General features: G+C 40.5%; 1 non-coding gene across 1 annotated transcript; it reads right to left on the bottom strand.

The window, feature by feature from the left end:
• Positions 1–3,335: 3,335 nt before the first annotated feature.
• On the bottom strand, positions 3,336–3,857 carry LOC102288318 (glycine cleavage system H protein, mitochondrial). Its single transcript, XR_001351769.2, has one exon. It is a non-coding gene; the product is annotated as a glycine cleavage system H protein, mitochondrial (transcript).
• Positions 3,858–7,261: the final 3,404 nt, after the last annotated feature.

Raw genomic sequence — 7,261 nt, 5'->3', positions numbered from 1 at the left:
AAGTTAAATATATACCTACTTTATGACCCAGCCATTTCTCCAAAAAATATTTATCCAAGAGACTCCTGCAGACACGTGCAGAGTGAACTCAGAGCTAGGGCTTAGCTCTCTAAATAGGCACCATGTGTGGCCATGTAGATTACAGTAGTATATCCTTTTTTGACTTCTCAAATTTTCTAAATCTCTGTTTTATCTTCATGGGAACTCAAGATATGGAAAACATTTAGAGATGTCTCTGGCCTACACAACTGCACACAGATGTGGGGGGGTTGGTACACTATACAGTATCCTGTCAAGCTTTAAAAAGAACATCTCAGCATTGTAAATGGTTTCCTTTCTACTTTTGCCACTTGATTCTAAGAACAATTTCTTCCCAGAAGACTCATTAAGTAAATTGTCACTGCACTTAAATTCAACTGAAGCACAGATTATTTGATTTCAGCAAAACTGTCATAAATAAGGCTCATTACAATTATAGTAGTTCATTTTCTTCTGATGACTTGGTTTAGAAGCAGTGATTAGTTTCATCCCATCACTAAGCATTTATTCATCTGACTTGTGCTCTGATCCTGGCTGTTGAGAGTTCTCTTGGTTTTCCAGCAAGTTCACCTTTATTTTCATCAAGGACAAGAATCATCATATTTCAGGATTGGGAATATTATCTAACTTTAATCCCTACTTGATGTTTGAATTCCCTCCACAATACCCTTGCAAAATGATCTTTCATCCTGTGTCTGAATAACTCTAATGTTAAAGAATTCATTATTTCTTATGGCAGTATATTTTATCTATGGGCTACTCTGGGCATTTGAAAATACTTTCTTAAACTGAGCTGAAAAATGTCTCCCCATAGCTCTTCCCCATTGGTCTTATAGCAATCCGAGAACCACCACTGATCAAGTCAATTCTCTTTTCCCCATGACACCTCCTCAAACGATAACACAGCTCTGTCATTCATCCCCATCACACTTTGGTCTGCTCTGTTCTCTGCTAAATATCTCTAGTTCCTTCTCTAAGCACCTTTGATCATCAGATAAATAACACTTACTAGCATCACTCATCCCACCAGGAAGATATTGATTCAACTATAACTAGAAGCACATGAGCATTATCAGAATCTTAATTCAGTCCACACATTTTTTTTCTGAGCTCCTAGCTCACACTTTATTTGTAGGATAAAACTGTTCTTGAAGCTACTAAATCTTTAAGTATTCTGAAAACCATTCAAGCATCACCAGCAAGCATCACTTAATTCAGATGAGTCAGAGGATTTTGAGAAGATTCTCAAGTTCTCTTGGCATCCTGCAGAGAAGCATCTTTGGACCCAGTTACAGCTGGACGTTCAGTGGGGCTGTTCTCAATTTGAGTACTTCAGAGAAGGAGAGAGGAGCGTCTTGATTTCCAAGTGAGCAGGTATCTTGCTAGTCTCTACCCTTCTCCTGAGGTTACCTTCAAATGCTAATGTCAAGTCCCCTACAGCACTGAGCCAACGAAGTTGCCCTCTGTGGGATATAACTTGATAAGGCACTCCTGTTTGGCCTCCACGTTGCGGTGATCCTACTTTCTATCTCCCCTGGTGTGTTCCTTTCATGGGAACGCTTCCTAACAAACCATTTTTACACAAATCCTTGCCTCAAGGTCAACTTTGGGGATCCACTTCACTCCCATGTCACCATCAAGCAGGCCCTGGATATCAGTGGTTATTCTAGAATCCCAACCTGAAGCTCTACTTGCTAGGTCACTCCTGAATCCAAGTTATCTTAATTTGTTCCCTTGAAAGAAGGCCCCGAGATAAAGACCTTGGTACCAATCGTTTATTTATTTATTCAGGCTATGCTGGGTCTTCGTTGCAGTGTGTGGGCTTCTCACTTTGGTGGCTTCTCTTGTTGCAGAGCGCAGGCTCTAAGGCATGCAGGCTTTAGTAGTTGTGGCGCATAGGCTTAGGTGCCCCATGTCATGTGAGATCTTCCTGGACCAGGGATCAAACCCATGTCCCCTGCATTGGCCTTGGCAGGCAGATTCTTAACCACTGAACCACCAAGGAAGTCCCCAGATAGTTTATTTGGTATGTAATCCTAGGAAGTAGGAGTAAAGGAGTGGGAAGTGTGACAAAGGTTTGGTGAAATCCTTTCAGGGTCCTTGGTAGAAACACTCAACTGTCACTAGCATATTCCTCACTGCATTTGTATAACTAGTGTCTTCTAGGTCCTCCAGGGGACCACAATAGGTCAACAGATTCTTGGTCACATCTTTGAGGCCTCAGCTCAGATAACCAGGCTATCTCAGCTGTGGTCCTTCAATATGATGCTCTAGTTGGCCAGCCCAGGCTTGTGAACATGGAGGCAGAGGTCCTAATACATAGATCAGAAACACACAAGGACTCTGGAGACCAGAGCTCAGAACTAGCACATGGTCACTTTTGTACGAGGAAAGAACAAATCTGACTTCACGTTGGATCTGTCTCTTTTACTTTAACCTTTGTATTCTACTGCTTTTGCTACAAGTTAATCACTAAAAGGATGCTGCCCATAGCTTCTGTGCATAGGGAAACTATAGACAACATCCCTTTTAGCGATTAACTTTTACTTAGTGCCCCCTCTCTGAGAACCCTGCCTCCCATGCCTGAGTGTTTAAGCTAAAACACCTTCGTTTAAGCTTGCAGGAAACATTCTGACCAGGATCACCTGTGAATGGCTGCAGGAAAGAGAAAATTAACACATCCCGTCTGGAAATGTTTGCAACAACCCATCCCCTTTTTTCTTTACCTCTTCACCTCCCTTCTTTGTTCTATAAAAGAGAGTCCGGGCAACATGGTTCTTTAGGACACTAGTCCATCATCTTCTCAGTCTCTGGCTTTCCAAAGAAAGTTACTATTCTTTGCCCAAACACCTCATCTCTTGACTGATTGGCCTGTGGAGCATGGGCAGTATGAGCCAGTAACACTTTCACTCATTCTATTGGCCAAAATAAGTCACAGTGCCAACCCAGATTCAAGGGAAGGGAAAATAGACTCCATCTTTTCATGAAAGGAGGTTTAAACTCACATTGCAAAAGGCATGGGTACAGGGAGTAGCGAAAAATTGTGGGTATTCCTTTAAACTACTACAAAAAGCTATGTAGAAACTAAAAGCAATAAATTACTGCTATACACAGCATGGATGACTCTCACAAGTAGTGCTGAATGAAATAAACCAGACATCAAATAATGTATACTGTACTATCCTATTAATGTAAATTCAGAAACAGGAAAAACTTAAGTATAGGGTTTATAGATACATGCTGAATAAAGTATTTTTTTAAGTTGTTTCAAAGTAGTTAATTTAGGGGTTCCATTTTCACTCCTCAATAGATTTTTTGTATTTCTCATATGCTTCTTCACTCATTAGTTCATCTAGTTCTGAAGGGTTACTGAATGTCATCTTGATCAGCCAAACATCTTCATAACAAGACTTGTTGACAAGTCCTGGATTTTCTGCTAGAGCCTTATTAATTTCAGTTACTTCTCCTGATAAAGGAGAATAGAGTTCACTAGCAGCTTTCACACTTTTCAAAGCACCAAATTCCTCTTGTTTGTTCAACTTTGTCCCAACTTCAGGCAGACTACAGTAAACAACATCTCCCAAAGCTTCCCGTGCAAAATTGCTGATTCCCACTGTTCCAACACCATTTTCTGTTGTTACCCATTCGTGTTTTCCTGTGAATTTCCACACTGACAGCAGAGCAGGGCCGGTGCGCAGCGCCCAGACGGCATCCGCTCGCACTTCCCAGGGCCGGGGCGAGCAGGGAGCGCTGGGTGCAGAGATGGCGCGCAGGCTGCCGACCGCGGCCCGCACGCTCCGCACTGCGCGCAGCGCCATGTTTGCTGAAAAAAGTATTTTTTTACTTTTTATTTTGTATTAAGGTATAGTTGCTTAACAATGTTGTGATGGTTTCAGGTGAACAGCAAAGGGACTCAGCCATACATAATACATATATCCATTCTCCCCCAAACTCGTCTGCCATTTAGGTTGCCACGTAACATTGAGAAGAGTTTCATATGCTATACAGTAGGTCCTTATTGGTTATCCATTTTAAATATAGCAGTTATGTACATGTTCATCACAAATTCCCCAAGTATCCCTTCCTCCCATCCTTCCTCCCAGCAACCATGAATTTGTTCTCTAAGGCTATGAGTATCTTTCTGCTTTTAAGTAAGTTCATTTGTATCATTTCTTTGCAGATTCCACGTATAAGGGATGTCATAATGATATTTCTCCTTTGACTTACTTTATTCAGTATGACAGTCTCTAGGTCCATCCTTATTGCTGCAAATAGCATTATTTCATTCTTTTTAATGGCTGAATAATATTCCATTGTAGGTATGTCACACATCTTCTATATCCATTCCTTGTCAATGAACATTTTGGTTGCTTCCCCGTCTTGGCTATTACAAACAATGCAGTGAACATTGCGATGAACATTTGGGCGCATGTATCCTTTCAGATTATGTTTTTCTCTGGATATACGCTTGGGAGTGGGATTGCAGGCTCATGCAGTAGCTCTATTTCTAGTTTTTTAAGAAGCCTCCATACTGTTCTGCACAGTGGCTGCACCAAAGATGGTGGAGTAGAAGGACAGGTGCTCATTTTCTCCTGCAAGAGCACCGTAATCACAACTCGCTGCTGAACGACCATCGACAGGAGGATGCGGGAACCCACCAAAGAAAGACACCCCACATTCAAAGAAAAAGGAGAAGCTGCAACAAAACGGTAGGAAGGGCACAATCACGATAAAATGAAATCCCATATCCACCAGATAAGTGACCCACAAGCGAGAACAATAATACCAAAGAAGTTCTCCCAGTGGTGTGAAGGTTCTGAGCCCCACGTCAGGCTTCCCAACCTGGAGATCCAGCAAAGATACAGTCAGATTCAAACCCAGGGAATCTGACTTTGAAAGCCAGTGGGATGGAATAAAGTAGTTTTTAAAGAAGGGGAATGATTAAGTGTTAGGATGGTAGTTACTTTGGGATTGGTAGTTACTTTAAGAATAGTGGAAAGACATCATGACTGACAAGCAACATGCAGCAGCTTCTGGGTTATTGGCAGTGGTCCATTTCTTAACCTGAGTAATAATTAGCTGGGTGTTCATTTAAAATCATTAAGTGGTAGATTTATGCCTTATTTGTCTTTGTGTTATATCTCATGATAAAAAAATTAAATACTGTATGATACGGGCATAAGAATAAAAAATGGACAATGGAGCAAAGAACTGAGAAACAATTTACACCCACAGATGAGAATTAGATATACAGTAAATATTGCATCACAATTTAATGACAAAGGAAGGACATGTTGTTTAAAAGAAGATGCTGGAAAGACTGATTCACTACAGGGAGAAAAATAAAACTGAATTCCCTACTTTCTAACGTGTACAGAGAGCTCCAAAAAATTAAAGACCTCAAGGCAAAAGGTTATAAGCTAATGGTAAATATTGTGGATTAATGTCTTTCTGACATACGAGGCAAGGAAGGACTTCTAAAGAAAAGTACAAGAAGAAATCATAAGGCCAAAGCTAATTAAGTTAATTGCATCAAATTAAGAAATTGTATTCACTGAAGCACATCATGATCAAAGTTGACAAACAGATGACAAACTAAACATTATTTGTTCTATCTAAAACTTATTTTTTTAAATGAATATCTAACATATACAAGGAACTCTTAAAAGATTAAAAAACAGGAACCCCAAAAGATAAATGGGCAAAGGAAATGAAAAGATGATTTACAGAAGGAGAAATAAAAAAAGCTGGCAAGCATGTGAAGAGAAGCTCACACTACTTATCAGAATAATGCAAAGTTTTTAAAATAATAAGATATTACTTTACTAAGCTGGCAAAAATAATAAAGCTGAGAATACCAAGTATTGGCAACCAAGTATTGGCAGGGATGTGGGGATAGTAGGACCTCTTATACAGTTGGTGGGCGTGTGAACTGGTGCAAAAAGGCTAGAGAACAATCAGACAGTTCTTAGTTATATGTCATTGCATTTCGTGGCCAGCAAGCCCCACTTCTGGATATATGTTTCAAAAAAAATTCCACTTAAATTCACAGGATGACATCCCTAAGAAGGTTTATTCCACTGTTTGTGGTGGTAAGGAGCTAGAGGTGACCCAATTGGAAAATAAGAAGGAGTACTGTACTACAGTTAGAAGCAACAGTTACACATACCAGAGCAATATGCATCACGCCAAGTAAAAACAGGAAGGAAATAATGAGACCTAGAGCACATATCACTTATATAAATAAATATACCATACCCAACAGACAATAACATCTTACAAGAACACGTACAACTGAAAGAAAGCACATACATTGAACTGGATGGTTTTCTGTAAGGGGAAAGAGGCAAAGACCTATGGGACAACATTAAACTCACCAACATTCTCATTATAGGGGTCCCAGGAGGAGAAGAGAGAGAGAGAAAGGACCTGAGCAGTTATTTGAAGAGATAATAGCTGAAAGTTTCTCTATCGTAGAAAAGGAAATGGTCACCCAAGTCCAGGAAGCACAGAGAGTCCCAGGTAGGATAAACCCAAGGAAGAGCACACTGAGACATGTAGTAATCAAACTGACAAAAACTAAAAGCAACAAGGGGAAAATGACAAAGAACATTCAAGGAGACTTCCATAAGGTTATCAACTGATTTCTCAGTGGAAACTCTGCAGGCCAGAACAGAGTGGCATGATATGTTTAAAGCGATAAAGGGAAAGAAGCTACAACCAAGAATACTCTACCCAGCAAGGCTCTCATTCAGATTTTTTTGAGAAATCAAAAGCTTTACAGACAAGCAAAAGCTAATAGAATTCAGCACCACCAAGCCAGCTTTTCAACAAATGCTAAAGGATTGCCACTAGGCACGGATGAGACTAGCAACTTAAAATAACCTTGCACACATATAGACTGCTATATCAAAACCTCATGGGAACAGCAAACCTCAAAACTACAATAGACACACACACAAAAGAGAAAGCAACCCAAACACGACATTAAAGATGGTCATCAAACCACAAGAGAAGAGAACAAAAGAGGAAGAGAAGGAAAAAAAGACCTACAAAATCAAAGCCAAGGGACTTCCCTGGTGGTCCAGCAGTTAAGAATCCACCTTCCAATGCAGGAAACACGTGTTCAGTCCCTGGCCCAGGAGGATCACAAATGGCCCACGCATCACAACTACTGAGCCCGTGAGTTGCAACTACGGAAGCCCAAGCACCCTGGAGTCTG

This window comes from Bos mutus, chromosome 10, assembly GCF_027580195.1.
Source record: "Bos mutus isolate GX-2022 chromosome 10, NWIPB_WYAK_1.1, whole genome shotgun sequence".
NCBI classification, from domain to species: domain Eukaryota; kingdom Metazoa; phylum Chordata; class Mammalia; order Artiodactyla; family Bovidae; genus Bos; species Bos mutus.
Note: the sequence above shows the minus strand (reverse complement) of the source record. Positions and strands in the feature narration are given on the sequence as shown.